Here is a 20,106-nt window from a genome sequence, read left to right as displayed (position 1 = left end):
GTTGATCATTACCATCACAGCACAGATCGGCAGGCTGCATGTGACACAAAATTCCCGGCTCTAACCCCAGCTCTTTCTCTTCCATTTAAGAGAGTGCGTACGTTCCCCTCAGCCTTCTGCAACTGTTCTGATCCATTTACCAAGCAATCCAAAGGATGGACAACTTTGAGGAGGGCCCGGAGAAATAAACATCTTTTCAACAGGTTCAGGCTGCAGGACAGAGAGCAAAAAGCCGGACTGGCAGACTAACGTGGGGACAATACCAAGTCCTGCTGGGAGATTCTAGATGGGGGTGAGCTGACGACAGCACGTAGGCATTCTCTTGGCCAGCCTCTCCTGCAAATACCCCAGGCTAAGGAATTACAGGCTAGGAGACTACCTCATCCCAGTGCTGCTTCTTCCCTAAGAGTGGAACGATAAATGCTCAGAAGGGCTGCTGGTCCACAGTGACAGCAAAGGGGAGTGAGTCAGACTAGTTTTGTGGTGCCTGGCACTCCCTTCCCTGGGGCTCCTCCCCTCTCTCTCCTTCAACTCATTTTGACTCCATGAGTCATTTTCACTGAGGTAACAACCAACCTCAAAACCTCTGGGGCTTACAGCAGAGGCTGGTGAACTTTTTCTGCAAAGGGCCAGGTAGTAAATATTTTGGGCTTTGTGGAACATACGGTCTCTGTTACGGACACTCAGCTCTGTCCTTAGAGCAAGGAAGCAGCCGTAGACAATACGTACACAAATGAGTGTGGCCACGTTCTGACAAAACTTTATGAATACTGGGGCGCCTGGGTGGCTCAGTGGGTTAAAGCCTCTGCCTTCGGCTCAGGTCATGATCCCGGGGTCCTGGGATCGAGCCCCGCATCGGGCTCTCTGCTCCGCAGGGAGCCTGCTTCCTCCTCTCTCTGCCTGCCTCTCTGCCTACTTGTGATCTCTGTCTGTCGAATAAATAAATAAAATCTTTAAAAAAAAAAACTTTATGAATACTAAAACTTGAACTTCATATACTTTTTATGTCACAAATCTTGTTCTTCTTTTTTTTTAAAATATATTTTTAAGATTTATTTTATTTATTTGACAGAGGGAGAGAGAGATCCCAAGCAGGCAGAGCAACAGGTAGGGAGAGAGGGGGAAGCAGGCTTCCTGCTAAGCAGAGAGCCGGATGTGGGGCTCGATCCCAGAACTCTGAGATCATGACCTGAGTCGAAGGCAGGGGCTTAACCCACTGAGCCACCCAGGTGCCCCCTTGTTCTTCTTTTGATTATGTGTTTATTGAGCTATACTCGACATAGGCCATTGTATTATATTAGTTTCAGGTGTACAATATAATGATTTGATATTTGTATATCTTGCAAAATGATCAACACAGTAAGTCTAACAGTAAGTCTGTTACCTCACAGTTACAAATTTTTTTCCTCGTGCTGGGAACTTTCAAGATCTACTCTCTCAGCAACTTTCAGATACACAGTATAGTATGAATTATAGTTGCCACACATACACTACATCCTCATGACTTATTTATTTTGTAACTGGAAGTTTGTAACCTTTGACCCCCTTCACCCATTTGCCCCCGCCCCCCCCAACCTCTGGCAACTACCAGTCTGTTCTCTGCGTCCATGGATTTGTTTTGTTTTGTTTAGAATCCATATATAGGTGAGGTCATATAGTATTTGTCTTTCTCTGACTTATTTCATTTGACATTATGTGCTCAGAATCCATCCATATTGTTACAAATGCAAAACCCCCTTCTTTTTATGGCTGACTCATACTCCAGGTATGTACATATATATTTATATATGTATACGTATATACACATATACATATGTACACATATATGCATACATATACATGTGTATATGTATATATATATATATATCCCACATTTTCTTTATCTGCTCATCCATAAATGAACACTTAGGTTGCTCCCATGTCTTGGCTATTGTAGATAATGCTGTAGTGAACATGGGGATGCATTTGTCCCTTCAAGTTACTGTTTTTGTTTTCTTTGGAAAAACACCCTAAAGTAGAATTGCTGGGTCTTATGGTAGGTCTATTTTTAATTTTTTTAGAAAAACTCTACTGTTTTCCATAATGGCTGCACCAGTTTACATCCCCACCAGCTGTACACAAACTTTCCCTGTCCTCCACATCCTCACCAACACCTGTTTTCTTATCTGATAACCACCATTCCAACAGATGGGAGGTGATATCTCACCGTGGTTTTGATTTGCATTCTCCTGATGATGAGTGATGTTGAACACCTTTTCATGGACTTGGCCACCTATATGTTTTTTCTGGAAAAATGTATATTCAGGTCCTCTTCTCATTTTTTAATCAGATTGTTTTGTTTTGCTCTTGGGTTGTATGAATTCTTTACATATTTTGAATATTAATCCCTTATCAGATATATGATTTACAAATATTTTCTCCCATTCTGTAGGTTGCCTTTATTTATTTGTTTCTTTGTTTCTAAAGATTTAATTTATTTATTTGACAGAGAGAGAGAGAGAGAGAGAGAGAGGACACGCAGGGGAAGCAGCAGGCAGTGGGAGAGGGAGAAGCTGCCTCCCTGCTGAGCAGGGAGCCCAATGCTGGGCTGAATCCCAGGGCCCTGGGATCATCACCTGAGCAGACAGCAGACCCTTAACCAACTGAGCCACTCAGGTGTCCCAAGGTTGCCTTTATTTTGTGAAGATGTTCTATGCTGTGCAGAAGCTTTTTAGTTTGATGTCGTCCCACTTGTTTACTTTTGCTTTTGTTACCATTGCTTATGGTGTCAAATCCAAAAAAGTCATTGCCAAGTCCCATGTCAAGGAGATTACGGCCTATATTTTCATCTTGCAGTTTTATGGTTTCAGGTCTTACATTTAAGTCTTTAATCCACTTTGAGTTAATTTTTGTGTATGGTATAAGATAATGGTCCATTTTCATTCTTTTGCATGGGGCTGTCTAGTTTCCCCAACATGATTTATTGAAGAGACCTGTCCTCTCATTATACACACTTGGCTTCTTTGGTGTCAGTTAATTGACCCTCTATGTGTGTTTTGATTACTTTTCAACCTTTCAAAAGTGAAAAAAATTTCTTTCTTTTTAAAGATTTTATTTATTTGTTTGACGGACAGAGATCACCAGTAGGCAGAGAGGCAGGCAGAGAGAGAGGAGAAGCAGGCTCCCTGCTGAGCAGAGAGCCCAATGCGGGGCTCGATCCCAGGACCCTGGGATCACGACCTGAGCCGAAGGCAGAGTCTTTAACACACTGAGCCACCCAAGAGACTCTGGGTGAAAAATTTCTTATTCTTATTCTTATTTCTTATTCTTATGGGCCTTATAGAAAGAGCCAGTGGATTGGGTTTTGGCCCATGGACTGCAATTTGCCAACCATTGGTTTACAACAACCAACATCTATTTCTTGCTATCCTTACATGTTGGTGAATGCAGGTCGGATTCTGTGGCCCAAAGCACCTCACCTTGGGACCTACGCTGGGCTATAGAAGCAGCCCCTCCCTGAGTCACACTATTCATGCAGCAAAGAGGAAAAACAAGGGTTGCAAACACAGGATAGAAACACATGATGCCTAATCAAACTCCTGCTCAGAACTGGCGTGCTGTCACTGCTCATATTCCGTTGGTCCATCCGGTCACAAAACCAGACAAGACAGTGGGACAGGGAACTGCTCTCTGTCTCCAGAGAGGCATTGGAAATCACACAGCAGGGGCGCCTGGGTGGCTCAGTGGGTTAAGCGTCTGCCTTCAGCTCCAGTCGTGATCTCCAGGTCGAGGGATTGAATCCCGTATCAGGCTCCTTGCTCAGCGGGGAGTCTGTTTCTCTCTCTCCCTCTGCCTGCTGCTCCCCCAGCATATGCTTTCTCTCTGACAAATAAATAAAATCTTTTAAAAATTAAAAAGAAAAAAAAAAGAAAATCTCACAGCAGCGGGAGATGACATGTATTCCTCTCAGAGTGAAAGAAGGTAAGAGTGGGAAAGGCTAATAACAACACACCAGCATGAACCAGTACCCATTCCCAGTATGTATTAGGACAATAGTGGTCAAAGTGCGGCTCAAGGACTGATGTCCCTGGTCTTTCGTAAGTGCAGAAAGTGCAAGTGAATAAAAATTACAGAGGTTTCTTTTTTTTAAGATTTTATTTTTATTTATTTGACAGAGATCATAATTAGACAGAGAGGCAGGCAGAGGGGGAGGGAAGCAGGCTCCCTGCTGAGCAGAGAGCCCGACGCAGGGCTCGATCCCAGGACCCTGAGATCATGACCTGAGCCGAAGGCAGAGGCTTAACCCACTGAGTCTCCCAGGTGCCCCAAGAAGTTTTATATAATAAATATGCCTGTAACAGGTTGGGAACAAAAACAATCTGGTTCTTCACCACAGTTGGAGAAGAACTTCGTCAGCAGACGTTATAGCCAATACTTTCAGGGGACGTGAGTTCGCGGGCCGATATACAACCATGATGAGAAAAACAACAAATGGAACCAAACAGACACACACGTACACAAAATCACATACATATAACCTAAGAATTAGTGAAATAAAAAAATCAGAAATTTAAAGTAAGGGTGATCAAAATACTTAGTGAACAGATTATATTAACATCTGGGTAATGAGAAATCATAAAAAAGAACCAAGAAGGACTACTAGGATTGAAAATGGAAAGAACACAAGAGATAGAATAAATAGAAGGATAGATATGGCTAAAGAAAAATCACTAAATTTCAAGATCATATTGAGGAGCTTTCCCATAATATAGCAAGAAAGGACAAAAAGATAAAGGACACAAAAAGAAGTTGAGAGACACGGAGGACAGGAATAAAAATGCCAACATCTGGGAATTTAGGGGTTCCAGAAGGCAGGTAAAAAAAAAAAACCAAGGAGAGGAATAAATTATATTTTGAATAGTGAAGGTAACCTTCTCAGAATTTAAGAAGGATTAAAGGTCTTAGATTTAAAGGACCCATCGAATGCCAAATAGGAGCATTAAGAAAAAATCCACACTGAGACACATTATGACAAAATGTAAGATTGTCAGGGCGCCTGGGTGGCTCAGTGGGGTAAGCCTCTGCCTTCGGCTCAGGTCATGATCTCAGGGTCCTGGAATCAAGCCCCCTGTCGGGCTCTCTGCTCAGCAGGGAGCCTGTTTCCCTCCCCCTCTGCCTGCCTCTCTGCCTACTTGTGATCTCTCTCTCTCTCTGTGTCAAATAAATAAATAAAATCTTTTTGAAAAATGTAAGACTGTCAATGTAAAATGTAAGAATATCAAAGACAAAGAGAAAATCGTAAGGAAATTGTAAGGAAATTCTATAGGAATCATGCTACTTAACAGCAACACTGGAAGCAAGGTAAAGATAGAACAATACGTTTTAAAGTAGCAAAGAAAGAGAACTTTGATTCTAGAATTTTTTATATCCCATCAAATTCTCATTCAATGCTAGAGGATGATACAGATATTCTCCTGTACACAAAGCCTTGGAAGCTTTGCCCCACAAACACTGAGAACAATCTTGAAGAAAGTAATCAAGACGAGACACAAATCCAGGAGATGCTCCAAGAGACTGGAGAAATAACAGTGTTCAAATGCTTTGGGACCCCTGCCTGGCCCAATTGGTAGAGCCTGTGACTGGATACTAGGATCTTTAGTTCAAGCTCCACACTGGGTGTAGAATTTACTTGGGAAAAAAAAAAAAAAAAAAGGGGGCGCCCGGGTGGCTCAGTCATTAAGCGTTCGCTTTTGGCTCAGGGCATGATCCCAGGGTCCTGGGATGGAGCCCTGCACTGGGCTCCCTGCTTGTCGGGAAGCCTGCTTCTCCCTCTCTCACTCCTCCTGCTTGTGTTCCCACTCTCGCTGTGTCTCTGTCAAATAAATAAATAAAATCTTTAAAAAAAAAAGTGTTCTAATACTTCGGTAAATTTTATCTTTGTCTTTAAAAAAAAAGGGCTTGTATCAAATAAGATGAAAAGCACAAATAATATCAATACTGGAGGGAGGTGGAGAAAAAGCGATGTGAGTGTATGCTTAAGTACTTTCTTATTAAGGGGAAGAAATAGATATTGGTACATTTAATTGTTCTTAAGAGTAAAAACCCATGAAATATAAGTAATGAATTAAGAACAACCACAATGTGGGGCACCTGGGTGGCGCAGATGGTTAAGCGTCTGCCTTCAGCTCAGGTCATGATCTCCAGGTCCTGGGATTGAGCCCCATGTTGGGCTCCCAGCTCAGCAGGGAGCCTGCTTCTCCCTTTGCCTGCCTCTCCCCCTGCTTGTGCTCTCTCTGTCTCTCTCTCAGATGAATAAATGAAACCTTAAAAAAAAAAAAAAAAGAACCACAATGTGAATAAAAGACAAATATATAGGGGCGCCTGGGTGGCTCAATGGGTTAAGCCTCTGCCTTCAGCTCAGGTCATGATCTCAGGGTCCTGGGATGGAGCCCCACATTGGGCTCTCTGCTCAGCGGGGAGCCTGCTTCCCCCTCTCTCTGCCTGCCTCTCTGCCTACTTGTGATCTCTCCCTCTGTGTCAGATAAATAAATAAATAAATAAAATCTTTTTAAAAAGGACAAATATATAGCTTTTATTTTATTTTAAAAATATTTTATTTGTGTATTTGATTTAGAGAGCCAATGGGGAAGGGGAGGGAGAGAGAAAGAATCTCGGGCAGACTGTGCTAAGCACAGAGCCTGACATGAGGCTCAATCCCACCACCCTGAGATCATGACCTGAGCCAAAAACCAAGAGTCAGATGCTTTAATCGACTGAGCCACCCTGGTGCCCCCAAATATATAATGTTTAAATCAGTCAAAGAAAACTCAATCTAGGGTGTCTAGGTGGCTCAGTCAGTTAAGTGTTAGCCTTTGGCTCAGGTCATGATCCCTGGGCTTCCTGCTCCGTAGGGAGTCTGCGTCTCCCTCTGCTCCTCCCCTAACTTGTTCTCTTGCTCTCTCTCTCTCTCAAATAAGTAAAAAAAATAAATAAAAAAAAGAAAGAAAACTTAGTCTAGCCAACAGACTAAAGAGAAGAATGGGACAATAGTATAAAACGAATAAACTATGAAGCAAATGTAAAATAATATGACAGAAATAAATCCTAATTTAACTGTAAATACAATAATGTAATTGAATTAAATTCAAAACTAAAAGGCCAAGATTCTCAAACTAGTTTTTAAAAATCCAACAATTTATCACAGTGTACACTTAAAACTAAAAGAAATAGGACAGAAAAATAGGACAGAAAAGGCTGTGCCAGTCATATGTAAATCAAAAGACTCCAGAAAGTAGTAACCCTAATATGTAATAAAATAGGATTTAAGATAAAAGAAAAAGTCATAAAAGACAAAAGATATTGTGGAACTTAACACAGGAAGTAGAGGGAGGAAATTATAAATGCCAGCTATTGCCTGTGACCAGTTTTAGAAACAAGGACTGTATTAGCTATGCATTTTCTTTCTTGATTACAGAACATCATATTATGACTTAATTGATAAGACATGACTATTTCTCAGAGTCAGACAGTGATGTCCTTCTTCATGAGTCATTGGGTAGTTTCTTCCACAGAGTGAGAATTTTTTTTTCTGTGATAGTAGAATTATATTAGGTGGGAACATTTTGTGACTATTGGGGTTTTTAAAAAAGATTTTTTTACTTATTTATTTATTTGACAGACAGAGATCACAAGTAGGCAGAGAGAGAGGAGGATGCAGGCTCCCTGCTGAGCAGAGAACCCGATGCGGGGCTCGATCCCAGGACCCTGGGATCATGACCTGAGCCAAAGGCAGAGGCTTTAACCCACTGAGCCACCCAGGGGCCCCTGTGACTATTGTTTTTTGAAATTTAACTATGGGAAGTTTGTACAGATAACTAGTATACAAAATGATGGACTGTGGCATATACTGTGTATTGGCTCATTTAACACAGTGCCCAATCCCTGTTTTGTATGTCTTCTTATACTGCATGGGCTGGATAGCTAAAAACTACATTTCCCAGACTCCCCTGGAGCCATTTTTCAAGCAGATGCATCCACATGAGACTGGAGTGAGGGAAATGAGAAATGTGAGGCAAAAGTCATGCCTGTCGATACATCAGCTTTTCTTGCAAGCATAGTTTGAAGGCACTGGTTTTTCTGGGGCAGCTTGGCAGAGATTTCAGCATCTATTCCTAAGGTCATAGTATTAGGTGACAGCAATACCCATGTGGTGCGGTTGGGAGTTTCTCATGGCTGCTGTTGTCCTGAACTTTCAGCATCTAAGCACGATTCTCTGGCCCACCTGGATACTCACAAGCCATCTCTCTTTCTTCCTTAGTAAGAGAATGTTTTATTATTCATAGTATTACCCCATATAGAGACTGTATTTCTCAGATTCTCTTGCAGCTAGATGTGACCATGTGACTAAGTTCTGACCAATGGGATGTAAATAGAAGTGCGATATGGTATTTCCAGCAATTTTTCTTAAGAGACAGCATGGGCATGCCCTTTACCCATTCTTCCCCCATTCTCTGTCCATCTGCTTTTTTTTTTTTTTTTTTAAGATTTTATTTATTTAGGGGCGCCTGGGTGGCTCAGTGGGTTGAGCCTCTGCCTTCAGCTCCGGTCATGGTCTAAGGGTCCCGGGATCGAATCCCGCATCGGGCTCTCTGCTCTGCAAGCAAGGAGCCTGCTTCTCCATCTCTCTCTGCCTGCCTCTCTGCCTACTGATCTCTCTCTACCAAATAAACAAATAAAATCTTTAAACAAAAAAAAAACTTAAAAAAAAAGATTTTATTTATTTGCCAGAGAGACACACAGCAAGAGAGGGAACACAGGCAGGGGGAGTAGGAGAGGGAGAAGCAGCCTTCCCACCAAGCAGGGAGCCTGATGTGGAGCTTGATCCCAGGACTCTGGGATCATGACCATCAGCCGAAGGCAGACGCTTAATGATTGAACTGCCCCTATCCTTCTGCTTTGAATGTAGACTTGGTGGTCCATTTTAAAACAGGAGCATGAGGGCTACATGCTAGTTATGGTAGAAGAGAGAGTTGGCAACAGTCCTGGTTCCTTGAGGACTTCATAGAATGGTGATTCCGTACTAGCCTTGAATCATCTACCTCCAGGTTTTTTACGTAGGAGAAAAATAAACTGATAAATTGTTGAAGCCATTGTTATTTTAGATTTTCTGTCACTCTCAGCCAAATCTAATTCAATGAATCAATGACCAATAAACCATAATCCCAATTTAGAAAATATACAACCTTCCCTTTCTGGGAAGGGTGTATATCTGGTTCACATTTCTGGATTAGCTTAAAATTTCACATCTTTCAGTCTCTGATTACGCTAATGCACATCTTACAATAACTCCCAAGGGTGTAGTTCGTTAAATGCAGCTCCTTTTTTTAAAAAAAGATTTTATTTTTTTATTTTTGTGAGAGAGAGAGAGGGAGAGAAGAGAGTACAAGCAGGGGGAGAGGCAGAGGGAGAAGCAGACTCACAGCTGAGCAGGGAGCCTGATGTGGGGCTTGATCCCAGTACCCTAGGATCATGACCTCAGCCGAAGGCAGACGCTTAACGACTGAGCCACCCAGGTGCCCCTTAAATACAGTTCCTTAAAGACAGTTCCTCTTGATCTGAAGATCCATCAACTAAAGACAAGTTATCTGCTTCATACTTACCCAACAGGCAATGGTGGTACATATAGGATAATCACTATAGACATCACTCTTCAAAAAGGATGGAGATGCTGGCACAAATGAGGCACTGGTCCATAGCAATTCTGAAATCCATCTGGACAAATGTTGGAACTTCCTTGATTAGGACTCAAGGCCTGGGAAGAATCATCCGTGGCTCTTGCTTCTGCCCTGAGTCATCCTTCCTTTTGCATAGAAAATAGTCCACATTTGCAACTGTGTAGTTTTCACAGATTGCATTTTACCAGTAGAACTTTGGGGGCCAGAAGATATCTTTTCACTTTGTATTGCCTCTGATCCTTTCAGTCCAACTGGGCAGTGTTCCTCTGGAAATTTCTTAAAAATGTGGGACTCTTGTGAACCTTCTTGAGGTTCACTCCATTAGACAAAAGGTATCCTCACAAAGCTCTTCAAGACAAATCCTTCTATAACCTTGAGCTTCTTTGAGGAACAATGAATGCCCTTAAGCTTTCTTTCTTTCCTTTTTTAAAAATTTATTTATTTGAGAGAGAGAGAGAGAGAGAAAGAACATGGGTTGGGGGAGGGGCAGAGGGAGAAGCAGACTCCCCGCTGAGCAGGGAGCCCAATGTGGGGCTCCATTCCAGGATCCCAAGTTCACAACCTGAGCTGAAGGCAGCCACTTAACCGACTGAGCCACCCAGCTGTCCCTGCCCTTAAGCTTCTTAGAATTCTACTATTTGAATGAGGATTCAGAAGTCATATCCTTGAATCTTTGGAGGACTTTTTATCTAAATGAACAATACTCTGAGGTAACACCTTCCATCTTTCTTAGGTCTTGACAAAGGATTTTTATAGCTACTCTCTTCACTTCACCTTTGGACTGTGTTTTCCTGCCATTGTCCTGGATTTAGTCTTTGCTCAGAAGCCATGTCTTAATTTTTCCATCATTTGCCACCTGGAGAGGGTGGAATTTTCAAAACCAGAAAGCTCTGGCATCCTTTTGTCTAATAGTCCTTCCTTTACTTATCTCTGTCCTTTCTGATTTTATTACAAGTGGCAAGAAGGGACCAGGCAGCAACTTCCACATTTTGCATGGAAATCTCCTTAGCTAGATCATCCGATTCACTAGGTCTGTTTTCCACTTTTCACCTTACTGCAGGCAATACCTAACAAGGACCCCTTTCTTTCAGTGTCCAATACGATTTTTGTTGATTTTTCCTTTAGGCTCTCCCTGCAGCTTCCTCAAAGGCCATAATGAGTCTACTGTTTTTCCAAAGTCTCAAGTTTCACTAACACTCCCCTGAGAGTCCTTCCACCTTCCATGGCTCAATTCCAAAGTCACATGTTCAGGTTTTTGTCATGGTAGCACTTCTAGGTACCACAACTTGTAGAAGTTACCTATTGCTGTGTAACAAGTTGCCCCCCCCCCCAATTTAATGACCTAAAAGAACAAATATGAATGACCTCACAAGATTTCTGAGGGTCAGGAATCTGGAAGCAGCTTAGTTGGTTGGTTCTGGCTCTGGGTCTCTCAGGTTTCACTCTTGAGATGTTAGCTGGGACTACAGTCAGCTGAAGGCTTGTCTGGGCTGGAGGATCCATTCCAAGGTGGCACACTCTCATGGCTGTTGGCAGAAAGCTTCAGTTCCTCTCCAAGTGGCTGGCTGAGGATACAGGTTTCTCCCAGGACAGCAGACCCAAGACAGGGAAAGAACAAGTAGGAAGCTGCTTTGCCTCTTATCACCAAGACTCTGAAATCCCACACTGGAATTTCTGCTTCATTCCATTCTTTAGAAGCGGTCACTAAGTCCAGCTCACACTCGGGCAGAGGGGAACTGGGGTCAACCTCTTGAAGAGAACAGTGTCAAAGAATATGTAGGCATGTAAAAACTACCACGCATATCCATGTTCTTCTCCTTGCCCTCTACTCCAATGGGGATAGTGGAATTTTCACTTTTCCTGTCTAGGGACTGTTTCTTTGCTTCAGATTTTGATCCCCTTCTCCCTCAATTGCAGAAATTCAGCCACTATTAATTATTCCTCCTGTATATTTAATCTTTCCCTCTTATCTTTATGTTTTCCTTCAGCATTTATTTTTAAGTCTTTACCCATATCCCCTTCTAGCTAATATTATCTCCCTTTGTCTGTAGTAGTTTTAGGACATGTCTCCAAATTCTCTGACATTCTTCCCATTAAGAGATAGCAGCTCTGTCCCCTTCTGCTTGAATCTTGGTAGGTTATAACTACTTATGTCAATGGGATAGGGCAAGTGGGGTGCCATAACTTCTGTTGATAGGTATGAAAGATCACACAGCTCCTTCCTAGTTCTCTTGGATACTCCCTCTCCGTGTGCTCTCTTGTGAGGACCCTCCCCCTCAGAACCCAGACACCATGTTGCAAGTAGCCCAAGGCACATGGAGAGGTTACGCATAGACGTTCTAGGTAATAACAGTCATAGCTGAGCCAGTTTTCAAGGGATCCCAGTCTTGGTGCCAGACCTGTGAGTGAAGAAACCTCCAGATGATTCCAGTTCCCAGAAGTTCAAGTCACTCCTAGCCATCTGGGTCTTCCCAGCTGAAACCCCAGACATTGTGAAACAGACACAAGCCATCCCTGCTGTGACTCGTCTAATTCTTGATCCACGGGATCTCGGGACATAATAATACAGCTTTCGTTTTATACCATTAAGTGAACATCCCCTTTACACCAAAATCTCTCTAAGGAGTTGTTTCTTCTCCGGGAGCCTGGGTGGCTCAGTGGGTTAGCCGTTTGCCTTCGGCTCAGGTCATGATCCCAGGGTTCTGGCCCTGAGTCAGCTCCCCACTCAGCAAGGAGTCTGCTTCTCCCTCTCCCTCCGCCCTTGTGCTTGCTCTCTCTCAAATAAATGAGTTAAATCTTTTTTTTTAAAGTTGTTTCTTCTCATTACCTTGTTTCTTTATCCCCCACTAATTCCTCTAATCTGGATTTTGCTCCTTTCTTTCAAGTTGAAGTCAATGATCTCCGAGTTGTTAAATCTAATAGACACTTTGGGTTAGCCTGTTCAGAGAAGTATTTAACACTGTTGTTCAGTTTTTCCTTTTGGAGTTACTCTTCTCCGAGTTTCTATGATACCATCCCAGGTGGCACCCCACGCCACTTCCTTCCTCTCTAGTCGCTTCTTGACGTCATTTGCAATTTCACCCTCCTCTAACCAGCCCCTGGGTGACGAAATGGCTACAGCTCGCTTCTAAGCCTTCTTCTCTTCTCACTCTGTGTTCTCTCTCTATCCATACCCATGGTTCTAATTCCCATCCAGAGGATACCAGTGACAACATTTTACCTCTAACAATTCTATCGATTAAGATCCATGCCATAGGTCCAGAAGCTGTCTTAACATTTTGTACTGGTCAGGGCTCTTAGTTGCACAGAGACTGGCCATGGCTGATTTAAGCAGAAACGAATGTATTAAAAGTTCACAGAATCCCAGAGAGAGCAGAGCACAGGGGTTGGAGCCTCTGCTGGGCAGGCATAAACAACAGCCAAGTCATAGCACAGAGCTGGCCTGGTGAGGCTACCAACACCGCTCTCAGCAAACAGAAACATGGCAGCTGCCACCACTGATAGCACTGACCCTGGACAGTGGATGCTGCCCTTAGCAGCCCTGCCACATGGCGCCCAGAGATATGGTTTTGCTGTAGCTATCCGTGCTGCAAAAAAAAGTTGCCTTGAGCTCCCTCTTCAAAGTGTGTGCATCTGATTATCAAAGTGTGGAGCATGGCCATTGTCCTTGCTGTAGGGGACTCTGGGAAAGCAAGTCATTGGCATTTCCAGATTCTATTAGGAGGCAGATTCTACTTGCCACCAATTAATCACAACGTCAGGGATTCTCCAAATATACAAATGAGTTTTAGAAGCTAGGAAATGGAAGGGGAAGGGGGAAAACTATTACTTCTTCCTTGCAACAAAGTGTTTATCACCGATCTGATGTGTTCTCTGGAGGAACAAGTTTGTAGAACTCTGTTGCATGTTCTAATTAATGAAGTCTGAAAAAAAAACCCTTGCATTATAACAACGCCCAGGTCTTTCTGGGAGAATTCTCAATGGGGATGCTTGCAAAGTAGCTTGAATACATCCAAACCCTCCTGATACTTAGTGGTTTTCAAACATGTTTCCATTTACCTGTTCCGAATGTGAAGGAATGCAGGTAAATAGCAAAACACCTCTACAGTAATAAGGAAGTGACATTAAGAGATGTTGTGAATATTTTGTGTCCCTCTCCTAGCGCATTCGATCCTCAAAATGCATAGCGAATTGTTGATGGAACCAACAAGCTTTGTCCAATTTGACTGAGTATGACATAGAAGAGGAAGCCATAGAATAATGGAAGGTTTTGACATTTTTTTTCCCAGTTTTATTACATCACAATGCTTTTCAGTACCTGACCCAACATAAGGAACTAGAAACTAATTTGAAGAATTCATGTTTCTGTAGTTGCAGTGAAAATTCAGTGACTTAGGATTTTTAGCAAATATATAACCTGTTTGCACTTAGGGCCATAAATATGGCAAAAGAAAGTCGATGTACAATGAATTTTTGTATTAGAAAACAGAAAACCTGCTATTTTTACTGGTTTTATATTTTCTCTGAACGTAAGAATTATTTTCTCTTATCTCTGACTCTCTGGGTTTTCCTCTTCAAATGGAATGCTTGTGACCTGTAGAGGTTTAGAACAGGTTATCCCCAACCAAAACAAGGGCTTCAGTAAAGGGAAGAATTCTGTGAAATCGCTTACATTTGACGTTGCTAAACTTAAGTACAATAATGTCACATGTACTTATACAGTAATTGTGGGCACGCCTAAGTCCCTCCCTCTTTCCTAAACCAAATTCCCCAGATCCTAGAAATCCAGCCCTTCTGCCCTCCGGAGGCGCCTTTCCCAACGTAAAGTACAATTTTAAATTTAAGCTCCTGACTAAATAATGATTCCGTGGTCAACGGCCAGGGAACCTGGGCACCCCGGAGCCTCTGGAGGGTGCAGCGGGGTGTAGGCAAGGGCAGGGGGAGTGGGCGAAGCCGCTGGTTGGTGCCTGAAATCTGTGCGTTGCCCCTTTAATTGTGTCCCCAGCCCTCGGGCGTTTCTGTCCAACGCCCACGTCAGCAAATACCTTTTGTTTCTCTCACGTTGGGGCTACTTGTTTTAGGGCGCAAAGGAGCGGCTTCGAAAGTGGGTATTTCCCCTGCCGAGGTCCAGGAATCCTCCCCGAGCCCGCGCGCGCGACCCGCCGGTGCGCCGCGGCCCGCGGTAAGTGGCTGCGCGCGGCGCGGCGGAGGGCGGGCGGGGCGTCGGGGCTGCCGGGACGGGCCGCGAGCCTGGCTGCGGGCGGAGGGCTGGCGGCGGGCGGCGGCGGCGGCGGGATGCGGCCCGGGCGCGGCGCCCCCAGACGTCCCCCGGGCCGGCAGAGCGGCGGGAGGCGCAGAGGCGGCCGGGCGCCATTTGCAGCCCCCGGCGCAGAGGCGGCGTGGGTGGCGGCGGCGGCGCGCCGGCTCCGAGGGGCTGGGGACGGCCACAAAGGCGGCGCGGGCGGCGGGCGGCTGGAGGCTGGCGGCGGGGGCCCGGCCTCGGGGCGGCGGCCCGCGGGGAGAGGCGGGCGGCGCCGGGGCGCACGGGCTCGGGACCCCGCTGCCGGCCCTCCCCGCGGCCGCCCCGCCGCCCCGCCCGGCCAGCCCCTCCTGCGCGCCCGGGAGGGGCTGCGGGACAATGGCCGCACCGTCGCCGCCCGCGCCCGCCTCGCCGCCAGCCCGGCCCGGCCCGGCCCGACCGCGGAGCGGGGAAAGGCGGGAAGGCGCGCGGAGCCTCCTGGCGGCGGCGGCGGCGGCGGGCAGGCGGCGCGGGGACGGCGCCCGGCGTGTGTGGAGCCGTCGGGCGCCGCGGACTCCGGGAGGGTCGGCGGCCGGCCGGGCTCGGGCTGCGCGGCGAGTGACGGGCGGCCCGCCCAATGGGGCGGCGGGGGGCAGCGGGGGGCGGGCGGGCCGGGGTCCTGGCGCTGCTCCCCCGCGCCCCGGGCGCTTCCTCGGGAAGGTGGCCCCCTGGGCGGTAGTCCGACTTTCTCCTCCGTCCTCCATCCTTTGGTTTATATCGTGATGCAACAGATCCGGGCTCAGAACCGAAGGCAGACTTGCTACACCCAACACATACGGAGCCATAATTTTTGGTTTATGACGGAACCGCACAAACGCACCTTCTATCCGTGCAGACTGCCTCTTTTATAAGTTAGTTAGCGGTTTGGCTCCTTCCCCTTCCAATGCGCTTATTTCACATTGATTGTGCCAGTAGCCAGACTCCACACCTTTCCAAGACGTGTTAGGTTTTCTTTCCTTCTCTCTCTCTTAAAAAAAAAAAAATTGAGATATAATTGATATAAAACATTGTGTTGGTTTTCGTTTAAGACGTCTTTGGAAGCAGTAGATTCCCACCTAGTGGGCTTTTAACTACGCACGTCAGTATTCTGTTCTCAATAAACAGAATCCTGTTTGCGGAAGTTTATTTAGTAAATGGAGTGCCTTCACCTATATGAATTATTTCACTTAATTTCACATAAAACAGCCACCCAGTCAGGTCGATGGTTATACCACTTTCCAGATGAGGAAATGCATTAAGTGCAGAATGTAAGCGTTAAACCAGAAGGTGAGCGATGGCAGGCTCCCAAAGCCCTTGCCTCCTGTTCTTGTTCTTCGTTCTCTCCTAAAAGCACCTCCAGAGTCTTCTGGAAAGCGTGTCGGTCACTTTGCTTTCTTGCTCGAAAAACCTTAGTTGATCTTTGTCAGAACAAAGTCCAAAATCCTCAACAGGGGAGACAAGGCTCAAACTTCCTCTCTTGTCCCACCTTCCCCTCAAGTATGGGTGGGTTTGTGGGGCCACTGGGGCAAGAGCTCTTCGCTGATAACTAGGGATCAGAGATCTTCATTCCTGGGAACCTCCCTGGCCACAGCAGTGGCAAATGCGATCTAACAATCTAACCAACCCTTGGCCAAATGGGCACGTGTGGGTTAGACTGCAAGATGTCAGCAGAAGGCATCCTGAGTACCTGGGCTCCTTCCAGACCATGTAAATTTCTGACCCCATGATACTCGATTCATCCTCTATAATTTAAGTCTTATTTTCTATTTGAAACTGGGTTTCTGTTTAATAGGCTTAACCCTTTCAGTGACATAATTATATGTTCATAATATCTAAAGGATTTGATGTATGGAGTTTTTTTTTTATCCCCTTGAGGGAAATTTTTGTCACTTCTTTGCTTAAAAATGATTAGTGCCTCCCCATTTTCAGTAGTTCCCATTTTACTTATATTAAAAGTCAAGGTCTTATAAAAGATGGTCCTATGATGTCCTACCTGCTTCACTGTCCGCTCTTCCTTTCTGAGTCCATTTCTCTTTCCTCTCTCCAGTCCTCCAGCCCTCTCTGCTCCATGTTAGAATCTTTGCAATCCCATCTTCCTGGAACACTCTTCCTGTAGATACCACATGACTATCTCACCTCCTTTTTTTTTAATTTTTAAAAAAGATTTTATTTATTTATTTGACAGGGAGTGATCCCAAGTAGGCAGGCAGAGAAAGAGAGGGAAGCAGGCTCCCTGCTGAGCAGGGAGCCCAATGTTGGGTGATCCCAGGACCCTAAGATCATGACCTGAGCCGAAGGCAGAGGCTCAACCCACTGAGCCACCCAGGCGCCCCTCACCTCCTTTTGACTTTACTTAAATGTCAAATTCTCAGTGAGACTTGTCTCAGCTATGGTTTCGATTCTTTTAAACTTTTTTTTTTTTAAGATTTTTATTTATTCATTTGACAGACAGAGATCACAAGCAGGCATAGAGGCTGGCGGGGGAGGTGGGGGGAGGGAGGAGCAGGCTCCCTGCCTAGCAGAGAGCCCAATGCAGGGCTCAATCCCAGGACCCTGAGATCATGACCCAGGCCGAAGGCAGAGGCTTAACCCACTGAGCCACCCAGGCGCCCCCTTTTAAACGTTTTTATACTTAATTCTAAATCTTTCCAGGGTTAAAAGATGTTCATCCACCGAAGAATACATTTACCATGCTAGTTAGCTCAAGTTCTTTATGACTCAGGGATTTTTGCTAAGGAAGCTAATGAGATGGTTTTGGTGACCCTGATGGGACATACTAAATTCTAGTTTAATGACTGTATATCTTAAAAGAGATGGTGTTGGAGCCCAGTCTTTTTTTTTTTTTTTTTTTTTTTGGAGAGAGGGTGGGGAGGGGCAGAGCAAATGAGAGAAAAAGAATCCCAAGCAGCCTCCACACCCAGCAAGGTGTCTTACCCAGGCTCCACCTCACAACCCTGAGATCATGACCTGAGCTGAAATCAAGAGTCAGATGGTTAACTGACTGAGCCACCCAGAAGCCCCAAATTTAACCTTTCTTAATGACTTGAGTACAGTTGTGAATGCAGGTTGTGTTAATGTCCTGTGGTTGTAAATATTATCATATTGTAAATGAACCCAACCTGTAGGACAATTCCTATTTTTTTGTAGAAGTTCCTGTTTTTGCTCCTTCCTACAGTTCTACCTCCTGTCTTAGTTCAGTTCCTCACCGTGTCTTGCTTTGACAATTTTTTAAAGATTTTATTTATTTATTTGAGAATGAGAGAGAGGGAGAGTATGAGAGGGGGAAGTTCCGAGGGAGATTCTGACTCCCTGCTGAGCAGGGAGCCTGATGTGGGACCTGATCCTGGGACTCCAGGATCATGACTTGAGCTGAAGGCAGTTGCTTAACCAACTCAGCCCCCCAGGCTCCCTATATTCAGCTTTAAATTGGTCTCTTTGGCCCTGCCTCTTCCACTATTTCTTTCCCACCATGGTGTCTCAGGTTTTCGCCTGGGTACGCAAATTGGATCATAATAACAATAACACCTAATATTTGTTGAGCCCTAGCTGCATGCCAGGCCTTGTGCACACGCTATGGTCAGAAGAGTGCAGGACTCAGGAGTGTTGGTTTGGGGTCAATCAGCCAGAACTCCAGTCTCTGTCCACTTGTTCCTGTGCAATTTTGGAAAATTTTTGAAGAATTTCCTTATAGCTCAGTTTTGGCTTCTGTGAGGACCAAAATAAGATGAGTGTACAGTGTTTAACACAGCACCAAGTGCACATTCAAATATTAGCTATTTTCATTGAGATATAACTCACATGTCAAAAAATTCACCCTTTTAAAGTAAATTCAGAGGGCCCTTAGGTGGCTCAGTCGGTTAAATGTCTGACTCTTGGTTTCAGCTCAGGTCATGATTTCAGGGTCATGGAGTTGAGCCCTGCTTGGGGCTCTACCCTCAGCGTGGAGGCTGCTTGAGACTCTCTTCCTCCCTCCCTCTCTGCCCCTCCCCCCTCTCCCCACAGTCATGTGCACTTGCTTGCTTTCTCTCTCTCAAATAAATTAATAAATAAAATCTTAAAAAATAAAGTGTAGGGACGCCTGGGTGGCTCAGTCGGTTAAGCATCTGCCTTCGGCTCAGGTCATGATCCCAGAGTCCTGGGATCAAGTCCCACATCCGGCTCCCTGCCCAGCCGGGAGTCTGCTGCTCCCTCTGCCTGCTGCTACCTCTGCTTGTGCTCGTTCTCAACAAATAAATAAATAAAATCTTCTTTAAAAAAAGATTTTGCCATGTCTTTAAAAAAACAAGTAAATAAAGTGTACAATTCAGTGTTTTTTAGTGTAGTCGTAGAGTTGCACAACCATCACCATTCTTTAATTCCAGAACGTTTTCACCATAATATAAACAAACCTCATACCCATTAGCAGTCACTCTCCACTGCTGCATCTCCCTCCACCCATAACAACCACTAACCTACTCTGTCTCTATCATCTCTCCACAGTCATAAAATCTATGGTCTTCTGTAACTAGCTCCTTTCACTTAGCTTGCAGTTTTTTTCCTTTTTTCTTTTTAAAGATTTTATTTATTTATTTGACAGAGATTACAAGCAGGCAGAGAGGCAGGCCGGGGGGGTTGGCAGAAGCAAGCTCCCCGCTGAGCAGAGAGCCTGACGCAGGACTCGATCCTAGGACCCCGGGATCATGACCCGAGCCGAAGGCAGCGGCCCAACCGACTGAGCCACCCAGGTGCCCTAGCTTGTGGTTTTTAACGTTCACCCATGTTACAGCAAGTATCAGTCCTTGGTTCCTGCTCATGGCTAAATAATGTTCTGTTGTATGAATGTGTCACATTTTGCTTTTCCATTCTATTGATAGACATTTGAGTTGTTTCTATGTTTGGGCTACTATGAATAATGCCTCTGTGGACATCTGTGTACTACAAGATTTTTTGTGGACATATATTTGCACTGATCTTGGGTATATGTCTAGGAGTGGAGTCACTGGATTATATAACTGGTTTTTAATAGCTTTATTGAAATACAATTCTTACTATTGTATCATTATTATTATTGTATTATACAATATATTATTATATTATACAATATGTTATATTATACACACATATTATGAATTACAC

At 44.7% G+C, this 20,106-nt stretch overlaps 1 protein-coding gene across 1 annotated transcript in view; it reads left to right on the top strand.

Moving 5' to 3' along the window:
• Positions 1–14,777: 14,777 nt before the first annotated feature.
• The window catches only part of ZBTB8A (zinc finger and BTB domain containing 8A), a gene marked incomplete at its 3' end in the record, with an annotated part of 61,110 nt that continues 55,781 nt past the window's right edge, over positions 14,778–20,106 (top strand). The window contains exon 1 of the mRNA XM_080801718.1: positions 14,778–14,895. The remainder of the gene's footprint in view (positions 14,896–20,106) is intronic.

Source organism: Martes martes (assembly GCF_963455335.1).
Source record: "Martes martes genome assembly, chromosome: 4".
NCBI lineage: Eukaryota > Metazoa > Chordata > Mammalia > Carnivora > Mustelidae > Martes > Martes martes.
The sequence above is the reverse complement of the archived record's forward strand: the minus strand, read 5'-3'. Positions and strand labels throughout refer to the sequence as shown.